The following is a 20,332-nucleotide window of genomic DNA, read 5'->3' on the forward strand; positions in this document are numbered from 1 at the left end:
TCTTGGGTTTGTAAAATATTCTCTTAGACTTTTGAGACCTTTTTATCTATTAAAATATACTTACCAGAAGTGAGAACTAAGATGTTAGTAATAGAGGCTAATGTACTTCTTTCTCTGTGTAAACTGTCAGCATTTCTCTGCATTCCAATACTGAAACCTGATTAGCCAGTTTTGTTTTTCTTTTGTATCACTTCTGGATGCTCTTTTGCTCGTGTACTGCTATAAGGGCCACACTCTCGACAGTAAAAGCGTAGTTTATGGGAACTGCTGCTATATGAAGCTTTTATTCTGTTGCTTTAGTCACATATAAACACCTTTTTCCAGTTGTCTGAGCAACTGTTTCATATATTTATAAACACTCAGTTTTGCAGACACTTCAGCAGTGAACTGAAATATCCATTAGTTAATTTACTGGTAGGTGAAACAAACAAAACAAAAAAATGAACACCCAGTAAGACCCAGGCTTGTCCAGTTTAAACACAAAAATAAATTTTTAAAATTACATTGAGACTTGACAGATATGTCTAACTTAGTATATGGTTTAACACAGAGCAGAGTTTAGCAGATAGAAATATGGAGCACCAGTAAGAGCCAGATACTACCCCTTATCCAGGAACAAAATTCCCTCTGCTCACTCCCAGGGCACCACACTTGATTCCTTCTCCTGCTCCGATTACAATTTTCTTGCTCTAAACATTACTCCTAGTCTTAAGATTTAAATTATTTACTCTAGCAATATTAAATCGTAATAAATCCTAAACTGTTCCTTCACAGAGAGCAATAAGAGCAACATAAGGAAGCTACAAGGAGATGATTCCATCTCCACTGTGATGCACATCATGGCTCAAACACATTAATCCTTCTTAAAGAATATTTTAATGCACTGGCTAATGGAATGTGTGTAAAATGCCATAAACCCCACATTTTATGTCTATTCCTTAGATCTTCTATATATCCTACCACCAGCAGCATTTTTTTCAGGGATTATGCAGTTTACACGGACTTTAAACTTTGGAATTCTTTCAGTGAAGAGCACTGTAGTTAATCATGTTTATATTTTAGAGAAGTTTATTTCTTATCCTAGTATTTTAACTGAAATTTGCATCACCTGACTAAAGCGACAATGATCAATACAAATTCAAAACCAAAGAACTATTCAAAAAGCTTAATTTTCAAACAAACAAATAAGACTAGTTTGCATCAGTTAAAAACAGAGGACAGACCAATGTTTGAAATAATGTAAAAGCAAAGTAAAATTTATATGAAAAGAGAAGTAAAAATTACCAAGGGCCACAAGCAATGTTAAGAATAAATGTTGCTTGGCTCAGGTGTAGCTATGCTAAGCTGCTATTATCTGGACTTCAAACACTGTTACTATTAAAGTCTTTGAAATTAGCTGTGGGTCTGCAGAGACAAAACGAATACAATTATTTTACAGTACTTTCCATTCTAAAGCTTGCTTATTCTGCATTATTCAATCACTTAATTCCAATGCAGTTCTGCTTAGCCAATTACGTAAAAACAACAACAAAAACCAGGAAAAAAACCTCACTTTAACATCAGAACAGACTTGAACATGTAAAAACTAAGTCAATAATAATATCAATATTTAGTGATAAATAGGTTACTGTTAAATGACTTATATTCATGTCATCTTGTGCAAGCAGCTGCTTTATATTCCCTAGTTCCACTAAAAAGGAAAAGTGCAATAAGATCTCTTATTGACAGCTGCATTCAAAAACATACCAGTTACATAAGTTTGCAAATTATACCGTGCCAGAGTTAAATATCTAAGCATTTTAACAACAGTTCTTAAAATGCTATCTCAGCAAGAGTGACTCAACTTCACGGCATAAGCTGCACTCCAGATAAGAAGCAACTAGCTAGATTTTATAGAGAAAACTTTTTTGTATTCTGCTTTAACTTAATTTGCACTAAGTGAGTTCTGCCTGTTTAGACCTGCAAGCTTCCCCAGTCATTTGGCATTTCCATCTCTCCTCCTCAGTTTCCACAACTGCACCTCATGCTTGCCTATAGACAGCTAAGTAAATACTTGGAAAACAGGTATAGTTTTCTACTGTACCTCAAGGGGAGAGATTTACCAGACAACCACCAACCAAAGGACTAAACCTATAAACCAGAGCTAGGTTGTATCCATATACAAGAAAAATATGGCTATTCCAGAAGAACCTTTCAGTACAGACCTGCTCTCTCCAGTACAAGCTGCATTTATCAGAGGGTTTGATCAGATAGTTACATCTGTGAAGAAAACATTAATAATTGGCACCATGCATCAGCAAATCTTTTACTCTTAGCTCAGTATGATATACAAAAAGACCTAGAAAGGCCTGGAAGAGTCAACTTTAGTAGCATCTGTCCCTGCCCAAGAAAAAAATAGTGATACACCTATCCAAACTGATTTCCCTTAACACCCTTCCTTTGATTACTACCTCGACTGGATACATAAAATGTGAAACTTCCCTAACTCGTGTTTTTGCTTTTCACTCCCCCCCTCCGCCCCCTTCCCTGTCTCTGTTATTCATAGAAAAACTATGAATAGTAACAGAAGGGAAGCTATCAGAGAAGAAACGGGGGTGGAACTTGCACAAATCTTGGTCATTTAGGAATGCACACAGGGTCCAGAGTAAAAGCAGCCGTCTTCTTTGATTTCACTATTGCTTCACAAATCCTGCTTCAGCCCCTTAACCACTGAGAAAGGACATGTAAAAAGGCTCAGGAAAGTGCTAAAGGGGATCATAGTTGAAAAGTTATTTCCTAGAATCACAAGAGTTAGAAGTTCTACTTTATAAAATGAACTTCAGAACCTAAGGAAAAAATATTGCTTATCCTCAAACCTACTGCTCCCAGGATCTAAAACTGCCTTCGGTCTTAAAAAAACAAAACCAACCAACCAAAAAAAACAACCCCAAAACCCCACCTCTTTATATGACATAGAGGACTTTAAGCCTTATGGTTACCACACCACGGGCCATCTGAATGACCTGTACCTTCTCATTTGAAAAAAAGTACAACTTTTAGTTGAACAATTAGTACCTCACAAAGACTCCTGTAAACGCAAATTTTAGTTTTGCAACAACAAAATTTTGCCATACATATGGCAACAACAATATTTTAGTTGTAATAAATGCCAACGAATACCTCCCCAACAGATACTCCTGAAACTATTAACCAGCAGCCAGTCTTAAAGCTGTATCCTATCTACTATAACACAAGTTAATGTAATGAAATGAAACTCTGGCATTTAACGTACAAGCCAAACCATCGAGTACATCACTTAGCAAACTTTAAGGAGAGCATTTTCTTCCATCCACTTTTAACATGCACTCTATGACAGATCACCAGCATAACCTTTGCTCATGACATCGTTTTCAAAGGCAGCGAAATCTCTCTCAAAACTTTAAACGTCTGAAAGGCGTTGGCAAGAGAAAACCGCCCGCTGCGTAATAATGTCACTATGTGGGGAGTGCTTGATGCTCCGACCCTCGCTAGGGTGGGGTGGCTTTATAAATAGATGCGGTTTTTGCCTTTTTCTTTTTTTTTTTTTCCCCCAGTGTCCATGCCCCAAGCGCTTGGGTGTCGATGGGAGAGGAGGTTGTTTATAGCCATTATTAAATGAACTCTGAATCGGCCAAGAAAAGGACGGAAGGTATGAGAAACGGGGGTGGGTGGAAGGAAAGCTGCTGCTACCTGAGACAGGCCCAGCACCTTCTGTTCACCCTCCTCCTCCCTTTCTTAGCCCATGCCCAGCCCCAAGGGGCTGCCCTGCCACCCCCCCCATCCTCTTGTGAATGCCCCTGCAATGCAGGGACTGAACGGTGGAGCCCCGCGTCCGGGCCCGCTTCAGCCCTCGGGGTGGTGGTGGGTGGGAGGGGGTTGGGGGTGGCTCCAAGCAGCAGCATCCCCAGCAGGCTCGCACCCGCGCCGCCCCCCTTCCCCCTTCCCATCTCCCTCCCTCTCGCCGCCCAGCCCCGGTACCAGCTGCTGCTGCCGGGGATGGCGCCTGGATCCTCACCCAGGCTACAGAAGAGACGACCCCCCCCTTCTCCGCTCCCCCCCCCACTCCTTACCCCAAGGGCCCTCCCCCTTTCCCGCAGAGCCGAGAGGGAGAGCAGCCCACACGCAGGGCCACCCCCGCTTGTTTACAGGCCCCGGGGCCCAGGCGGCGCCGAACGCGGCCCTCCAGCGCCCCGGCATAGCCCGGCCCCGCCGCCACCCCCTCACCCCGCCTCAGCCCGGCCCGCCCGAGGCCCCGCACTGCGCAGCGTCACTTACCCCCCGGCCGCGGCGGACGGCGCCGGTTGTGGCGGTTAGGGCCGCGCTCTCGAAGGTGCGTGGGGGGCAGAGAGGCCGGGGGCAGGCGGGGACGTCCGCGGTGGGGCCGGCGGCGGGCGGGCCGGCCGGGGGAGAAGGGGAAGGAGGGGGGAGGAGGAGAAGGGGAGGGGGGGGGGTAGGGGGGGGGCACCCGGCTGGCGGCCTCGCCTCAGTTCATTCACAGGCGGCGGCTGTAGAAGGCGGCTCTCTACCCAGGGGGAGCCCAGCGCTCATCTCGCCTCCGCTCCTTGCTCGCCGCCGCTGCTGCTCGGCCGCCGCCGCCGTCTCCCCCCCCCCCCCCCCCCTTCTTCCCGACCCCCTCCCGCCTGAGCTCCGCGCCCACTCGCGCAGCGCCGCGGAGCGCCGGCCGCCCCCCCCCCCCTTCCTCCTCTCCCGCAGGCACACACACGCACACACGCACTGCGCCGCTGCCGCCGCCTCCTTCCCTTCTGCGCAGGCGCGCCTCCCGCCTGCCGCCGCTCCCCTCCCCCCCGCCGCCGCCGCGGGAGCGCGCACGCACGGGCCCTTTCCCTCCTCCCCGGGATTTGGGGTGGAGGGAAAGGAAGCGGGACGGGGGACAGCGGGAGAGCCGCCCCTCCCTCGTTCCGGTAATTAAACACAAAACGCCACAAAACGGCCGCGTTTTTCAGGGCTTAAAAACCCGCCTCTGGCGTAACGGGCGGGAGACCCGGATGTCGGGACCGCGAGAGCTGCAAAGGCGGGGCTGAGGGGGGGAGAGCGGCGCCCGTAGCGCTATGACGTCACCCCGCGGACCTGCGCCTCAGTGAGCATGCGCGGAGCGGGGGGAGGGGGAAGAGGGGTGTTGAGGGATGACGTCATCGGCACCGCCCCCTGCCCTGAGGGGAGAAATCGGGGCGGGAGCGGGGTTCGCCTCGCTGCTCATCTCAGGGCTTGGGAACGGGGATAAGGAGGAGGCTGAGGCTTTTTGGGGGTTCGGCGCGGTGTCTCGCCTCCCTGAGGAGGCGAACGGGTTAGAAAGCTGCGCATGCCGCTCTCAGGCGGGAACAGGCTGAGGAAAGTCCCTCCCGCCTCCCTCCTCTGGTGTCCCGGTCCCCAGAGCCGCGGGCAGGTGCTGGGATATCCTCTGAGCCGCCTAAACCAGAGCCCTGCAGGCTACCCTGCTGAAAGCACAACTGCCGGCAAAATCAGCGGCGGATTAGCAGTAATGAACGCATAATGGGTTTAATAATCCCATGATTTTCGGCTGCCCTTTGATGAAGGCTGGCCTGTTGACAAGAAGGATGGGGAACGACTCCCCCCCCCCCCCCCCCCCCCCGTCTGCAGGGAACAAATTCAGAGGACGAACTCCTGGACACACCTTTTTTTTTTTCTTTTTTTCTTTTTTTTTTCTCCTAATAGGAAGGAGGTGAATGTGGGGCAGGATGCAGGAGGCTGAGGTGGGAGCAGGGCCTGGTTGGGAGAGGGGTAACTCGTGGAGGAGGGTGGCTCATTCCAGCAGGTCAGGGTTAAACCATGGGACTGGGAATTTTATTTTGTAAGGTGGAGTGGGTGCTAGAAGCTGTGCTTATGAAAAGGAAGCATTAGGGATGCATAGGAGTTGTGAGAATGTGAAGAAAGAATTGACTACAGAGGGGAGAGATAGCAAAGAGGGCCGGGGAAGGGTGAAGTGGGTACTTAGCTGAAGAATCGGGAAGGTTGTCTGCTTTAAATAGTTCCATCGTTAACAGCAATCAGAGCAAACAGCTATATGTTAAGGTTTCTCTAAGCTGAATGTTTGGAAAGCCCTGAAATTGCTGGTTATGTTCCACTGTAGATAGCAATCAGCACAGAGTGTGCCAACGCTGAAGGGAGTTAATAGAGGGCTTTTTGCCCAGGTAAGACCTACAAAACCAGCAAAGCTTTACCCAGAGATAGCTGGAAAAGCTGTTAACAAATACAACAAAACCCCATCGTTGTCGGGCTTTCCTGGAATAGATAAGCTGACTGTTTCTGTGTGATTACAAAATCTCCAGTTTCCATTGCTGACTGCGACTGACTGGCATGTTCATCCTAATCGTGTTTGTTAGCATGATACTGAACACCACTCAGGACTGCTCGGTGTTGTGGGAACTGTTTCAGGCCTTGAATTGGTAGTTAAATGCAGCAAAATGTGTTAGTGAAAACAAGCCCTCAGGGAAATTTAAATGCAAACTACTCTGAAAATATGTTGGGGGATGGGGAGCAGAGGATATGCAGTGTGTTTCACAGTGAACTGGAGATTTTGGAAGGTCAGAGAGTAATAATCTTCATGAATGCAATTTTGGATTTCCTCTTGGTATCCAAAGACCATTAGTGACAATTTTGATGTAGTTCAGATTTATAAAACTGCTTTTTAAATTCCCCTTAATTTTTCTTCCTAAAAAGCTTTTACAATGTAGAGACAAGGCAGGCAATAATCAGAATTGGTCCTGCAGGTATGTGCCATGCTTTCACCTCTGCACTTAAGCATAAATTTAGTTTTTCACCCTCTTTTTCCACTTCAAAAGCCTTTCCTAAAATTCTGAATTACACACAATTCTGGACTTCATTTAGCTTCTATTTAGTATTACAGCTGGGCTTTTTGTGGGAGGGTTTGTTGTTGTTTTTGCTGCTTGTTTCTTTTTTTAAAATAAAACTGAATTAAAACATGGGTCAGCATTTTTTTTTTTTTTTTGTGATGCCCTAGTTTTAAGCTGCAAGAATGTCATGACAGCAGAGAGTTTGCTGCAGTAATTTTCTATTTATATATTTTTCCTGGAAACTGAATGGGGCCAAATTACCACAGTTATTTTGTCAAAGTGTAACTTTTATTTAGTTTGCTAATTTTGCCTGGCCAATTTTGCTGACAATAGTAATAAATACAAGAAATTCAGACATAACGTTTGATGAGGATGAACAGCTGTGCATCACTGTGCCTTGATGATGTTATCTCTGTAGCTGAAGGGACTACATCTCCCAGCATACAACTCTTATTTATTTTTCCTTTAGCTGTAGGTCAGGATGGATTGGGACCTGTAATCCTTGGAGTCATGAGCACCATAAAGAGGCCCTAGGGAGCACCTTTGCCAAACTCTTCCAGTGCTGCTTAGTGAGCCATAAGTGAGTTACTGAGAAGAATCATATTTCACTGTTTTAATTTCTGTTAGCATAATACAGCCTATTTAAAATGGTGTGCTATTCAGCAGGTTATTTTTAGAGTTGGGTTTTTTTAAAATTATTTTCTGCTTCCTGTTACAGCTTTGAAAAAGGCTTTAGAAGGATGGCATTTGTATTTAAAAAAGAAAAAAAAGTGAATCTCAATAAACAGATATTTACCACCTAAGCACAGCTGGTTATTGCAGGCAGGAGGATGATTTTGTCCAGGGTATTCATGGAAACTGTCAATTTAGAAAATTCCACACTGCCTGATGAAGCTGTTCCCACTGACATCATTTCCCATAAAAAGAGAACACGGGGCTGCAGTTGCTGCTGGGATCACACCGCAGTTAAGCTGCGTTTTGGAATCACTTTCCATCTCCATGGATGGCCATGTTCTCTACCAGTCTGTTGTAATCCCCTGTGTTGCTATTGCCCAATGCCCCTTTTAACTCTTTCAGGTTTAATACCAGCTGGTTAAACTTGCTTGCTGCTGTAAGGGATATCATGAACTAGCAGAATTTCCTGTATATTCTTTAAGGAAGGGACAAGTATTAACAGCTATGTTGCATTATTTCAATTTCTTGATCCCTCTGTGAAAGAGCTGTCATTCTTTCAGTGTCTCACGTGCAATTTATTCAAAAGGTCAGAAAAGGCAGAGCCTTTTAGTTTCAGCTTCCCCTCCTTACCATCCTTGCCACAACTATTTGACATAGATGGGAAATAATATATTGAAACAATGTATTTGAGGTTATTCTGCAGCCTGAAAAGCTGGTAGACTGGGTTGGGTTTTTTTTGTTTGGAGTAGGATTTGTATCACCTAATAACACTCATCTAAATATTAGACATATAATCAAGCTGTTGTCCAGGCTGTCCTGGTTCAACAGCAAGAGACAAGCATTGGGTGATCATTACTCCTGTGTTTACATTGGTCTCTAAAGCAGGTTGGGTGACTTGCCATCTGAAGATTAATTTTTCTCTCCTGTAGCTCCTGTGACTACAGAAGAAGCTGAAGTGACCACCTAGACTAGACTCCTAATTTTAAGATGGCTAAAATGAATCAATTACCTGTGATTGACAGGAAACTGAACATGAGCCAGCAGTGTGCCCAGGTGGCCAAGAAGGCCAATGGCATCCTGGCCTGGATCAGGAACAGTGTGGCCAGCAGGTCCAGGGAAGGGATTCTGCCCCTGTGCTCAGCCCTGGTGAGGCCACAGCTTGAGTCCTGTGTCCAGTTCTGGGCCCCTCAGCTCAGGAAGGAGATTGAGGTGCTGGAGCAGGTCCAGAGAAGAGCAAGGAGGCTGTGAAGGGATCCAGCAGAATTCCTGTGAGGAAGGGCTGAGGGAGCTGGGGGTGTTGAGGCTGGAGAAGAGGAGGCTCAGGGGAGACCTCATCACTCTCTCCAACTCCCTGAAAGGAGGTTGGAGCCAGGGGGGGGTTGGGCTCTTTTCCCAGGCAACTCTCAGCAAGACAAGAGGGCAGGGTCTCAAGTTGTGCCAGGGGAGGTTTAGGTTGGAGATTAGAAAGAATTTCTTTCTGGAGAGGGTGATCAGGCATTGGAATGGGCTGCCCAGGGAAGTAGTGGATTCTCCGTGTCTGGAGATATTTCAAAAGAGCCTGGATGTGGCACTGAGTGCCATGGGCTGGGAACTGCAGTGGGAGTGGATCAAGGGTTGGACTCGATGATCTCTGAGGTCCCTTCCAACCCAGCCAATTCTGTGATTCTGTGATTCTATGATGCTTAGAGGTTATCTAATAGACATCTTCATGGTACTGATACGTGTGGCCTATAATAGTGTGATCATTATCTTGCCAGAACTTTATACTTGTCTTGTGAAGTACTGATGCTCTGCCTCATCTCCTCCAGTGGGCTGCACCTATTTTTGGAATTTAGAAGCCAGCTGGATGACTATACTGCAGGCTTTATGTCTTCTTGGTACTATTCCTGCAACACCCTGCTGTGTGATGACATCTGTAGGTGTCTGCTCAGCCAGCTGTGCCATGGGGAACTCCAGAAAATGCCAGTGCTGGAGCTGTGATTAATAGTCACCTCATGCTTAAAATCACCCAAAGTGCTCAACTAGGGTGTGTCCTGTATCCAAATTGAATTTATCTGAAAGATGTCACAATGACTTTGGTTCTTTGAAGAACATGGTGTACCAACATCCCACGTTCTTGAAATACAGCAGTTCTGGTAATTTTAGCTTTCTACTAGAATCTTCAAAAGTGCTACACAAACTGCCACACTTTGCCTCCTCTGAGAGGAGAGTTATGTTTTCCTGGCAGCTCTTTAGAGGAACATTCAAACAGGACATTTGTTAAAAACCAAATGCTAGTCATTTTCAGTCTCCAAAATCAGGTACAAAGTCATCAGGGCAGCACAATGTGCTTTTCTTATTCTACTGTAAGAGACAGAAAGCAATGCTCAGTCATGAGTTTTATTTTTCCAGTGAGAATTAGCTGATGTAAGTAACCTGCAATTTGGGAAAATCAGCAAAAGCAAAGTACAGTAAAGACCTAAATATCAATAGAGGGAAAACCCTTTTATACTGAGAATTAAGATACAGCTTTATTTTAGAATATTGTGATTACTTTTGTCCCTCCATTTTTCTACTACTGTTTTTGTTTGTTTGTTTTGGGTTGGGGTTTTTTGTTTGTTTTTGTATGTGAAAAGCATGGCATCTCCCAGTTTCTTCAAAAGTCCAAAGTAAGGTGACAAAAATTCAGGCAGCTCAGGAAACAAAATTCAATTTGTCAGAATTCTTGGAGCTCATCTGAAAAATCACCTGATTTCACATGGTTTCTGTAGCAGACCTGGTAGCCAGAAAAACTTGCTTTTCATGTGGAAAAAAAACCCAGAAAAACAAACAAACAAAACAAAAACCAAACAAAAGATCTATATAGGCTGTATGCATTTTACAGAAAATGAAAAGGAAAAAAAAATAACCATTTAACTATTCTTATTTAACTATTCTGTTTGGTTTTTTTTTTCTCCCTTTAGAATCTCAGCTGCCTCAGTGTTTTAAATGGAAAAGTCTCACGAGCAAGACTGTCCCAAACCTTTTACATAAAACGGGATACAACAGATGTCTGTGACATTTGAAGAAGTGCTTCCTGGCATGTCAGGGTATGCCAATTAATTTTGTCCCCTCTGCTATCTACCAGACTCCTGGTGGTACGATGTAAATGGTCTCACTGGGACCATCTGCATCACTCTTCAGCGTAGAAACCATGAATCAGCTGAAAGCTACATTAGTAGCAAATGTTAAATTGAAGTATTCTGAGGGCTGGGTCACATTCACACAGGATGGGGGACTCCAGCACAGATAACACCTTACAACGACTTTCTGTTTGATTGCTCAAAGTTTAGTTTTCCTGACAAGATCTTTTGTTATAAGAGAAGCTGTGAAGAAGGGAACAAACAGAATATTTTCTCAGCTTGTCTTACCATTAGATGGTTCTTCTGTTTTAAAAATGCAAGGGTATATTAAAGTTGCTGTTTGCTATTAGTAGTCCGTGCATGAAGGGCTGTATCCTCACTGCAGTCAGTGACAAAGGTTCCATTGACCTCAGAGTTGCAGGATCAAACCCTTAGTCATTAGCATGTTGTAAAAACTGCTGTTAGCACAGCCAGTTTTTAATGGGCCTGCCTACAATTGTCAGTTGTTTAACCTAAAAATTAGCTTAGCAGTCACTGCTAAAATTACATGTCCGACTGTGGATGCATAAGAATGCTTCATACTGAGTCATCAAGAGTCTTATGATGCTCTTAGAGTTTTATAATTATTAACATTCAAACAAAAGATTCTGGAATTCAATAAAGACTGGAGCTTCCAGATGTGAAGGAGGTTTGTTCTCACAGAGGACAAGACTTATATTCTCTAAACTCTGTTTTCTGTGTTACTTTTTTGTTACTTTTTGTGTAGTCCTTCTTTAAATAGCCAGATCCAGTTACCCTCTTTGTACAACCAAACACAACTTTTTTTTGCTACATTCATTCATCTAAATCTGTTCAATCAGTTGTCTCTTTTAACAAGCCTTTTATCAGGAACACAGCTGAGGAGAAGTTTTTTGTGTTAGTTACATTAAACTAAAAGCAACATATCAGAATCCAGTGGCCAAGGTGTGGAGATATTTGTCATCTGAACATTTCTTAGTATTTTGCAAAGTAGGTTTTACACAGTACTGAGAACTCTGGAGAGTCCAAGATTAAAAGGGTGGGTAATCCTGTTCTGGAGCTGGATTTTGCTACTTAGGCCTTTTTTAGTTGACAGCATAACTGAAGTTTAAATTTAGTTTCATGACATAGGTGCTGATGTGGTATGACTGTAGGAAGTCATTGTTTCATGTTTGCTGGCAGAAGGAACATGATAAAAATGGATCACAAGCTACATGTGAGGCTTTCCTTAGGAAAGCAAAACAAGTAGTAATTTTGATTGTTAGCATTTTTATCACAACCCTCCCCCTCAGAGGTGTTGTGTTTCTTTGGAGATGGTGCAGAACAAAATCTTAGCAAAGCAATACAGGCCAGTGAGAAAAGAAACTGCTTGTGCAGTTCAAGATCAGAGTTTCAAGAGGAAGAACCCATTGGAGGAGAAAAATCTCATGTAGTATAAGATCTGTCATAGAATGTTTAAGTGCAAGTAATGTGATACAGGTCAATACCTGTTGCTCAGAACATGGATGCTACTTGGAGACAATCCTAGTCTCCACCCTAAACATAAAGACATCCTTTCCTCTCAGGAAATTTCCATTAATCCAATGGATTAGGAGTCCAACTACTTCTTCAGAGACTTGGGAATGTGATTTAAGGATTTTAAATCTTTGTTTTCTTGCTTCTTTTCATTCATTGTAGCACATCGCTTGTATTTATTAGGATAAAGCTATGTTTCCATTATATTTGTGTGTGTACATTGTTTTTTAAAACACCTTTTTTGTTGGTTTTTTTGTTTGTTTTTTAACCTTTATAGGAGTAATCAAAGTAACTGGTACTTGACATTTATCTTGTCATATTCTAATTACTCCCTTGTGTTACTTCACTCTGTTTTATGTTAAAAAATAAAACTACAGAGACAAGATAAGGAAGAGGAAAAAAACTTGTTTTACAAAGATGAGAAAACCAAGGAGGTGAAAAAGGGATGTTAATTCACAGCAGCCTACTGAAAATGGGATTGGAATCATTAACTCACTCTACAGAGGTCACAAGTTTGCCATTCTATGGCATAAATTTCAATTAATGTAGACAGTGTCTCAACATGAAAGTAGCAGTTGACCTGAGTTGACCCCAAGTTACATGAGAGGCTCATTACTGATAGCAGTTTGCAATCAGGGATTTTCCTCCAAGTGCAAATTGAAAAGTAGAGTTAGAGACCTTCTGCAAACACTTCATTCTGCCTCTAACTCTCTAAGTAGAGTGTTTCAGTACTCAAAGATCTCAGCTGTGGGCTGGTTCCTTCCCATCTCACCACAAAAGCAACTTACTGAGAAACACACGGGGATAAAACTTCACCACCCTGATGCAATTTCTAATGCTGTCTGCAAAAATGAAGTTTAGCATCTTTTCTGAACAAAAATACAAAAATGACTGATCTGGTTCAATGCCTTTCAAGTTAAACTCAAGATCCCCACTGACTTCAGTGAGTCTGGACTGAGTTTAAATTTCTTTTTTTGCTTGGGGAAGCATTAGTACTGTCAAAATTACTTTTGTCAGTTTAATCTGGATTAATGATACTGTAGTCATCTACCATAAAATCCCAGAATAATTTGAGTTTGAAGGGGCTTCTGAAGGTCACCTAGTTCAACCCCTGGTCAAAACAGGTCCAAAGAGATGGGGTTACTCAGGTCTTTGTCCAGTTGAGTTTTAGATATCTTTGAGGATAGAAATTCCACCTCTCTGAGCACCTGTTCCCATGTTTCCAAACAGGATTTCCTGTGTTGCAATTTGTGTCGTATCTTACCACAACAGATCTCTGAAAAGATCTGCAGTTGAAGACAGCCATTAAGTCTCCCCTTATCATTGTCTTCTTCCAGATGAACAAAGAAGATTCTCTAAGTCTGTCCTCATCCTGGTGGCCCTCCACTGCACTTTCTTCACTACACTGAAGAATTTGCTGACCCAGGAAAGGTAACAAGATGCTGCTTACATAGCTCTGATTTAAATACTCATGGCTACTATCTTGCCTTTTTTTTTTTTTTTTTTTGTGGTATATAAAATACTTCTTAACATAATTTAAAAACTCAGCTATTCCAAATAAAACATTACTGTGTTTTTGTGACTCTTCTGATCCTCTTTGGGTCGACACCTGTGCTACCATACACAGAAAGCTGATGCCAGTTGCTTGAATTGAGGTTTAATGTCAAGTAAAAGTTGAGTTCAGAAAGCATAATATGTGAAATGCTCCTCAGATCATGTACACATCTTGGATTTGTGTTCCTGTAGATTTAAAAGATAATTAAGCATTCATGCAGCATAGTATCCTGTACACTTCAGAAGCAGAACAGGACCACCTTCCAGACAGACCCATATCTGTCTGATCCTCAGCAGTGCAGGAAACCTTTTTAGATGTTGTTAGTAGTTAGGGCAGTCTTAGAGTTACTTTTTCTTGGTTTTGGTGACCAGAAAGGGACTGTTGGAGTACCAGGTACATCAAATTTACCCTTTCTCAACACCAGCATATTCTTCAGTTGATTAAGAAAGCACTATGCTCTACTTCTCTGACATCCAGGGATTTTCCCAGATGAATAATTAGATCAGCTCTCTGTTTATTGTGTTGCTGGAATAAAAGCCTATATTTAGCCACTGTATCTCCTTACCTCTTTACCTCCTTGAAATATGTGCTGTCTGTGCAGAACTACTGCTCATGACTTTTGTTAACCAAGACAGACAGAGAAACAAGTCCCAAGTGGTGTATGCTTCTGGAACTCCTTACATAATGTCTTCATTAAAATGCCTGTCACAGGATTCTGCTAAGAGCCAGGTCAGACTGTGCTCAGGTTTTTGGGACATGTTCATTTTTGGACTTTTTGCCTGAGAAATTCCACAGGTTCACATGCTTGATTATACAATTATTTTCTCAAATTCATTAAAAAGACTCCCCCTATGCTCAGCTTACAGCCACAAAGCTGATCTTTCTCATAATTTATATGCTGATAGTAAAAGGCTTAGAAACAGAAATCTGGATTTTTCTCATGAAATAAGATGATTGTTAATGAAAATTCCCTGATATTTCGTGTTTTGCTTTGGAAAGACCAGCAGAGGGGGCCTGAGAGGGAGACAGCAAACCCCTCCCCAGGTTTGTGGTGGAACTGTTAACAATATTAGTTTAAGGAAAGAGGTAAACTTTAATTTAGTGCTGTATTAAAACCAAAGAAATTATTGAAAAATAAACCAAAGATTAATGAAAGGAAGGGAAACTTACTGTCTTGGAAAACTGCATTATTAAGAGGTTGTCAAAAAAAGTAGTAGTAATAACTGAGGAAGAAAATTTATTTGGGAATTAGGGAAGGAATTTTGGTTATCTGATTCTGGCATTTGCTAACAGCTATTAAAGGATTGGTTCCCCAGGGTATCTTCTCATGGGTTTTGGGAAACATTCCTTCCATTAAGCTACTCCATAAGCTACCTGTGTGTAAGGAGATAGAGGGAAGAGAAAATCTTTCAGTTCAAGATTAAGAGCAGGTTCCTAATTCATGTTCCTTGGCCATCCCCAGGATGGAGTTTGTTTCTGCTGACAATACTGAGCACTCAGGGAAACCAAACTGTGCAGTACCAGCTTTTGGACAACACTTTCTGTTCTGCCTCTTGTCTGTCACTGAATATCAGATGATGGCAGGAGAGGAAGTTTTCTCAGGTTCCCTGTATGAGAAGTCTTTTCAGTACCAATGCAGTGAGAGAGCACACACAGAAAGAAAACCTTTTAGATTCCTCAAAACAGATTTAAATTGAACAAATATTGTTTTTTTTTAACTTGAAGAGTTACAAATATGGAAAAAGGGGCACAAATCTTTCTGGTGACTTTGGTGACCTTGTAACCTGGCCCAGGATGACAGACACAGAACAGGGATCTAAATCAGGATGTAAGTATCAATAATGTCTCCCCCTCTTCTTCACCATCAGAAGAACGTTATTCTTTGATCAAGAAATCCCAAAAGCCTTTTAAAAAAAAAAAATAATCTTGCTTTCCCATTCTTACCCAGATATGATACATTCTTACAACTTGGCATGATTGGATATGGTCTATCCTTTATAGCTATTCCTCTGAGGAAAAGTTCTTTATATATTTGTATCTTGACTTCTTCCAATGTATCATTTGAATAACATGAAGAATTACATAGAAGTAATGTCACAAAATGAAATGGCATTATCATCAAATTGAGTTTTGTTCAATTCGCTTGAACCTGTTCTGTGATTCTCTTATTTATATAAACATAGACCATTTAGACATACCCCTTACCATAAACTAAAGAATGCATGTTGTGAAAAGGAAATGGGTAAGGACTCCATCACTGTCCCATCATACTAAACAAACCTTATCTTCATCTCTTGCAGAAAAGGTTGGAGTTTTTCTAGATTTCTCTTTTCATTACTTCTGAGTCAAGGCACTTTTAATGTCAATAAACAGAAGAGAAGTCAAAGTAATGTTGGCTAGAGGAATGAGCAGAGCTCAGGCAGGCAGTCCTGAATAAAGCTCACCATCAGGACACATCTGGAACATTTTAAAGTCATATTCAAATATGCAGTTAGGTCAATGAGGGAGATTTGATGTGCAGGACCTCTTTGTCTGGAGGCAAAAATTGTCCTTTAAAAAGTAACATGCTTCTTTTAAACTGATACAGTTAATGCAGGTGTCAGTAAAAGCACTCCAAGCACTTTGCAAACAAAAAAGCAAAGCCAAGCAGTCTGTAACCTAACTGAAAAGTCATGGATGTGAAATTTGGAAGAAGAACAGGGCCCAGTGTAGCTGCAGGTGGCTGGGGATCACTGCACAGTTCTGCAGCTTCAAACACAAGTGTCTCACCAGGTATAGGGTAGAAAATGGCTCTTGCTTACAATGAGGGAATCCTTCCTGAGGTGGCTCAGGGGAGACCTCATCACTCTCTACAACTCCCTGAAAGGAGGTTGGAGTCAGGGGGGGGTTGGTCTCTTTTGCCAGACGACTTTCAACAGGACAAGAGGGCAGGGTCTCAAGTTGTGCCAGGGGAGGTTTAGGTTGGAGATTAGAAAGAATTTCTTTCTGGAGAGGGTGATCAGCCATTGGAATGGGCTGCCCAGGGAAGTAGTGGATTCTCCGTGTCTGGAGATATTTAAAAAGAGACTGGATGTGGCACTCAGTGCCATGGTCTAGCAACAGCAACGGTGGTTCAAGGGTTGGACTTGATGATCTCTGAGGTCCCTTCCAACCCAGCCAATTCTATGATTCTGTGATTCCCAGGGGACACCACAAAAAGTCACTGACCTATAACCATGAGTCATCTACCTCTATATCTGAAAATGCTTCCTATGTTTGTCCTGCCTGTCTGAATAAGAATTGTCTTCTATTTTTTTATATATTACTATTTTGTATTCTTCTGTCATGCTCTGTTATCATCTGTTTTTCCATATATTTTTTTTCTGAGGTAGAAAACAGTGAGGCCTGGAGAGGCAACTATTTACTCACAGTTACACCACTTTAACTAAGAGTTTGCTTTACTAAACAGTGGCAAAGACTTGTGTAAATAATCTTTGCTGTGTCTTTGATAGTAAGTAAAACAAACTGTGGACCTTTAGTCCTGAGACCAATTGGCCTGACCTGGCTTCTGTCTGTAGCTGCTGCCCCTCAGACATACCTCACGTTCCTTGGGAGACTGTGTGGGCAAAGCACCATGGACCAAGATAGCAGAGCTGAAATATGGATGATCACGTGCCAGTGTATGACTCCATGCCTTGGACCTGTTTCACTTACTCTGGCAAAAAAGTGATTTCTCTGGTTTACCTCCTATTGCTTGGGAACAGGCTGTACTACAATGCAATGCAGTGGCCAGGAAGGCAGTTCCAACAGCTTTATTTACTGTTTTAAAAATGGATAGAAGACACAGTAGTTCAGTTTGCTCTAATAACAACCAGACTCCTGAGTTTTAAACACAAACTCTGAACTAAACAGACTGAAATGAAATGGATACAAGAAGTAAAATTAAGGGGAGATTTGAAGGAAAACACCAAGTTACTTTCAAGTCTGTCTTTAAGTAGCCTGAGTAAGAAAGCAGGCAGAAGGGGCTATGAGTGAAAAAACCCATGAATACTGAACAACATGCTAAGAGCTAAAATGAGAGGAGATTAGGGTAGCTAGGAAGACAGAGGCTTAAGTGCACAGAAGCTCAGAGACTTGAACTCAGTAAGATAATTCTGATGCAGAAAGCAGACAGGTTGTGCTCTTTGTAAGCAGCAGGGAAAATTTCACTGACATAATGAGAGCAGAATTGTACCTCAAATTGGGATCAGATCAAAATGACTCCTGCATTTTAAAAAAATTGGATATATTTCCCTTATCTAGGATAAAGATTTAAGATATCAGCAAATTTTATTACAAAAGAGATAACCTTTTCTTAATTATTTGAAGTTAAACCAGATATAAAATAAAGAAATGGAGGAAGATATATATCCACTGTCTGACCAGACAGATTTTTTTAAGAAGGATTTTTGGCACTCAGTTACATTTAACTGGCAATGTCTGTCTGGATGTGTGTGTTTGTCCCCTCTTCTAGCAACAGTAAACCACATGCCATAGGTAATATACTGAAGCAGATAGCTTGGAGTCAAAACTGGCCTTACTTCACTTGCACTCAGTGTATGATGGATTGTCCCTATTTTTTTTTTCCTTGAACAAAGCAAAAAGCTTTTCTCCGAGCAGCTGTTCTGTTTGACTGACAGTGGAAGAGGAAATACAGGAAAAGGGAATACAGTGCTGCTCTACTTACTGCTGTTCATTTTAATGTTACTGTAGCTGCATAAATAATTGAGTGAAGTAAGAGCCTTTTTCAAATTTATGTTTTAGACAGACACTGAATTAATCTCAGATAATTGCAGTGGAGCTTTATTTAACATAGATCAAAGAAATTGCATCACAGTACTGTGGAAAATACTCATACCCATGCTCTAGCAAGTAGTAGTACCATGGCTGCCATCAAGTTGTCTGAGGCCCCCTGGTGAACATTCAAAGAGGAAGCATTTCACCCATAAGTCTGTCAAAATTTCCTCATTTTATAGTATCACAAAATGGTTTGGGCTGGAAGGGACCTTAAAGATCAAGTAGCCCAACCCCTCTGCTATGGGCAGGGCTCAGGTTTGCTCCAAGCCCCATCCAACCTGACCTTCAACACTTCTTATGATGGGGCATCCACAACTTCTCTGGGCAACCTTTTCCAGTGTCTCAACACCCTCAGCATAAAAAATTTCTTTATCACCAAACTAAATCTATTCACTTTCAGTTTAAAACTGTTGCCCCTTGTCCTGTCACTATAGGCCCTGGTAGAAAGTCTGTCTCTGTGTTTCTTATAAGCCGCTTTTAATATATTAGGACACCACAATAAGGTCTCCCCAACATCCAGACTGCACAACCCCAACTCTCAGCTTTTCTTCACAGGAGAGGTGCTCCAGTTCTCTGATCATTTTCATGGCTCTCCCATCTGAGCAGAGCAGAGGGGCAGAATGTAGGCTGCAGGCATACATTGTCTGTGAATTCCCCATTTTTCACCCAGCAATGTCCCCAGAGTGTTTCTCTGCAGGACAGCTCTCAATCCATTAATCTCCCAGTTCCATTGTGCCATTTGCACAAGGTCTTCTCAAGACTGCACAGACACAAAAACCCCAAAAAGTAAATATACAGAAACAGCAATCTAATCAAACATTTATTTCTGCTTTATTGCTTTGGAGACAGAAGACAGCTTATCTTGCTTTTATTTACATTAAGTGTGTCAATATAATTTGTGCAACTCTTAAGAATAAGTCATGTTATCATGTTATGTGCTGTGTTTAATTTATCTGTTATCTGCTGCGACAGTGTCAACATGGGAAACCTCAGCAAGGTTCACAAGAGGGTGTTGAACAAGACTGTGACCTGCTTCTTTGGTAACTGTTTCTCATGTTGTTTTCAGGGCCTTGTACTTCAGCTTTACACTGGTTCTTACACTTCAGTCGCAGTCAAGTCCTTTTGTATAGATACCAGAGTTTAATAAACTCCCAAAGTGCTGGAAGCATCGGTCACAGCTCAAAGTGCAACACAGCTGTCATTACTTCTGTTGATGTTCTGGTTGACTTTAGTTGACTTCTAAAAACTGTTAGCATCACTGGCCTCTTCAGAAAGTTCAGGTATTAGAAGGAGAAATATTTTTAGTTTTCCTTGAGAATTTAGGTGTTGGTCAAATCCCAGGGCTCCTGCAAAAGGGATGCGGTGTGGTCTGCGAGGAGAGCAAGGGGTGAGTGCGGCTGGGCTGGGGCTGCCGGGCAGCTTGAGGAGGGAGGGGAATCATCCTTCTCCCCAAGAGACAGCCATGAGGCTTTCCGTAGGAAGCCCGGCACAGCTTTATGTCTCCAAAGACCAAGTTTTGATCTCCAGACATTGCAGCCAAACTGTCCTGGACACCTGCCCAGCACCCGAGGACAGGCAGCGCTGCTGACGAGCAGGAAAAGGCCGAGCAGCACTCTTTCTCCCCTGGGGGTCACGTCCAGGAGGGAAAACAAAAGAAGGTCCCGCTCCCAGAAACTGTCCTTCACCCCTCGCCACATGCATGGCCTCTCCCCCACAAACCCAGCTCTTACTACCCCAGCCTTGACTCCGCCAGCCCCGGGGCCACCTCACTCATCCTCCATCCCTCCCTTCCCCGAGGCTGC

At 42.8% G+C, this 20,332-nt stretch overlaps 1 protein-coding gene and 1 long non-coding RNA gene across 4 annotated transcripts in view; one reads left to right on the forward strand and one right to left on the reverse strand.

Moving 5' to 3' along the window:
* PPM1A (protein phosphatase, Mg2+/Mn2+ dependent 1A) overlaps positions 1-4,691 on the reverse strand; it is a 35,028-nt gene extending 30,337 nt beyond the window's left edge. Inside the window, exons 1-2 of one of the 3 annotated variants that reach the window (XM_030451825.1) lie at positions 4,294-4,691; positions 2,205-2,259 (exon numbers count right to left, since the gene is read on the reverse strand). The gene's annotated coding sequence lies outside the window, so the exon portion shown is untranslated. The remainder of the gene's footprint in view (positions 1-2,204; positions 2,260-4,293) is intronic. The other 2 variants (XM_030451824.1, XM_030451823.1) reach the window with 2 other exon arrangements.
* Positions 4,229-19,701, forward strand: LOC115598429. Its single transcript, XR_003987645.1, has 4 exons — positions 4,229-4,348; positions 10,469-10,594; positions 13,498-13,591; positions 19,503-19,701. It is a non-coding gene; the product is annotated as an uncharacterized LOC115598429 (long non-coding RNA).
* Positions 19,702-20,332: the final 631 nt, after the last annotated feature.

The sequence above is a fragment of the Calypte anna genome, chromosome 5A (assembly GCF_003957555.1).
Source record: "Calypte anna isolate BGI_N300 chromosome 5A, bCalAnn1_v1.p, whole genome shotgun sequence".
NCBI lineage: Eukaryota > Metazoa > Chordata > Aves > Apodiformes > Trochilidae > Calypte > Calypte anna.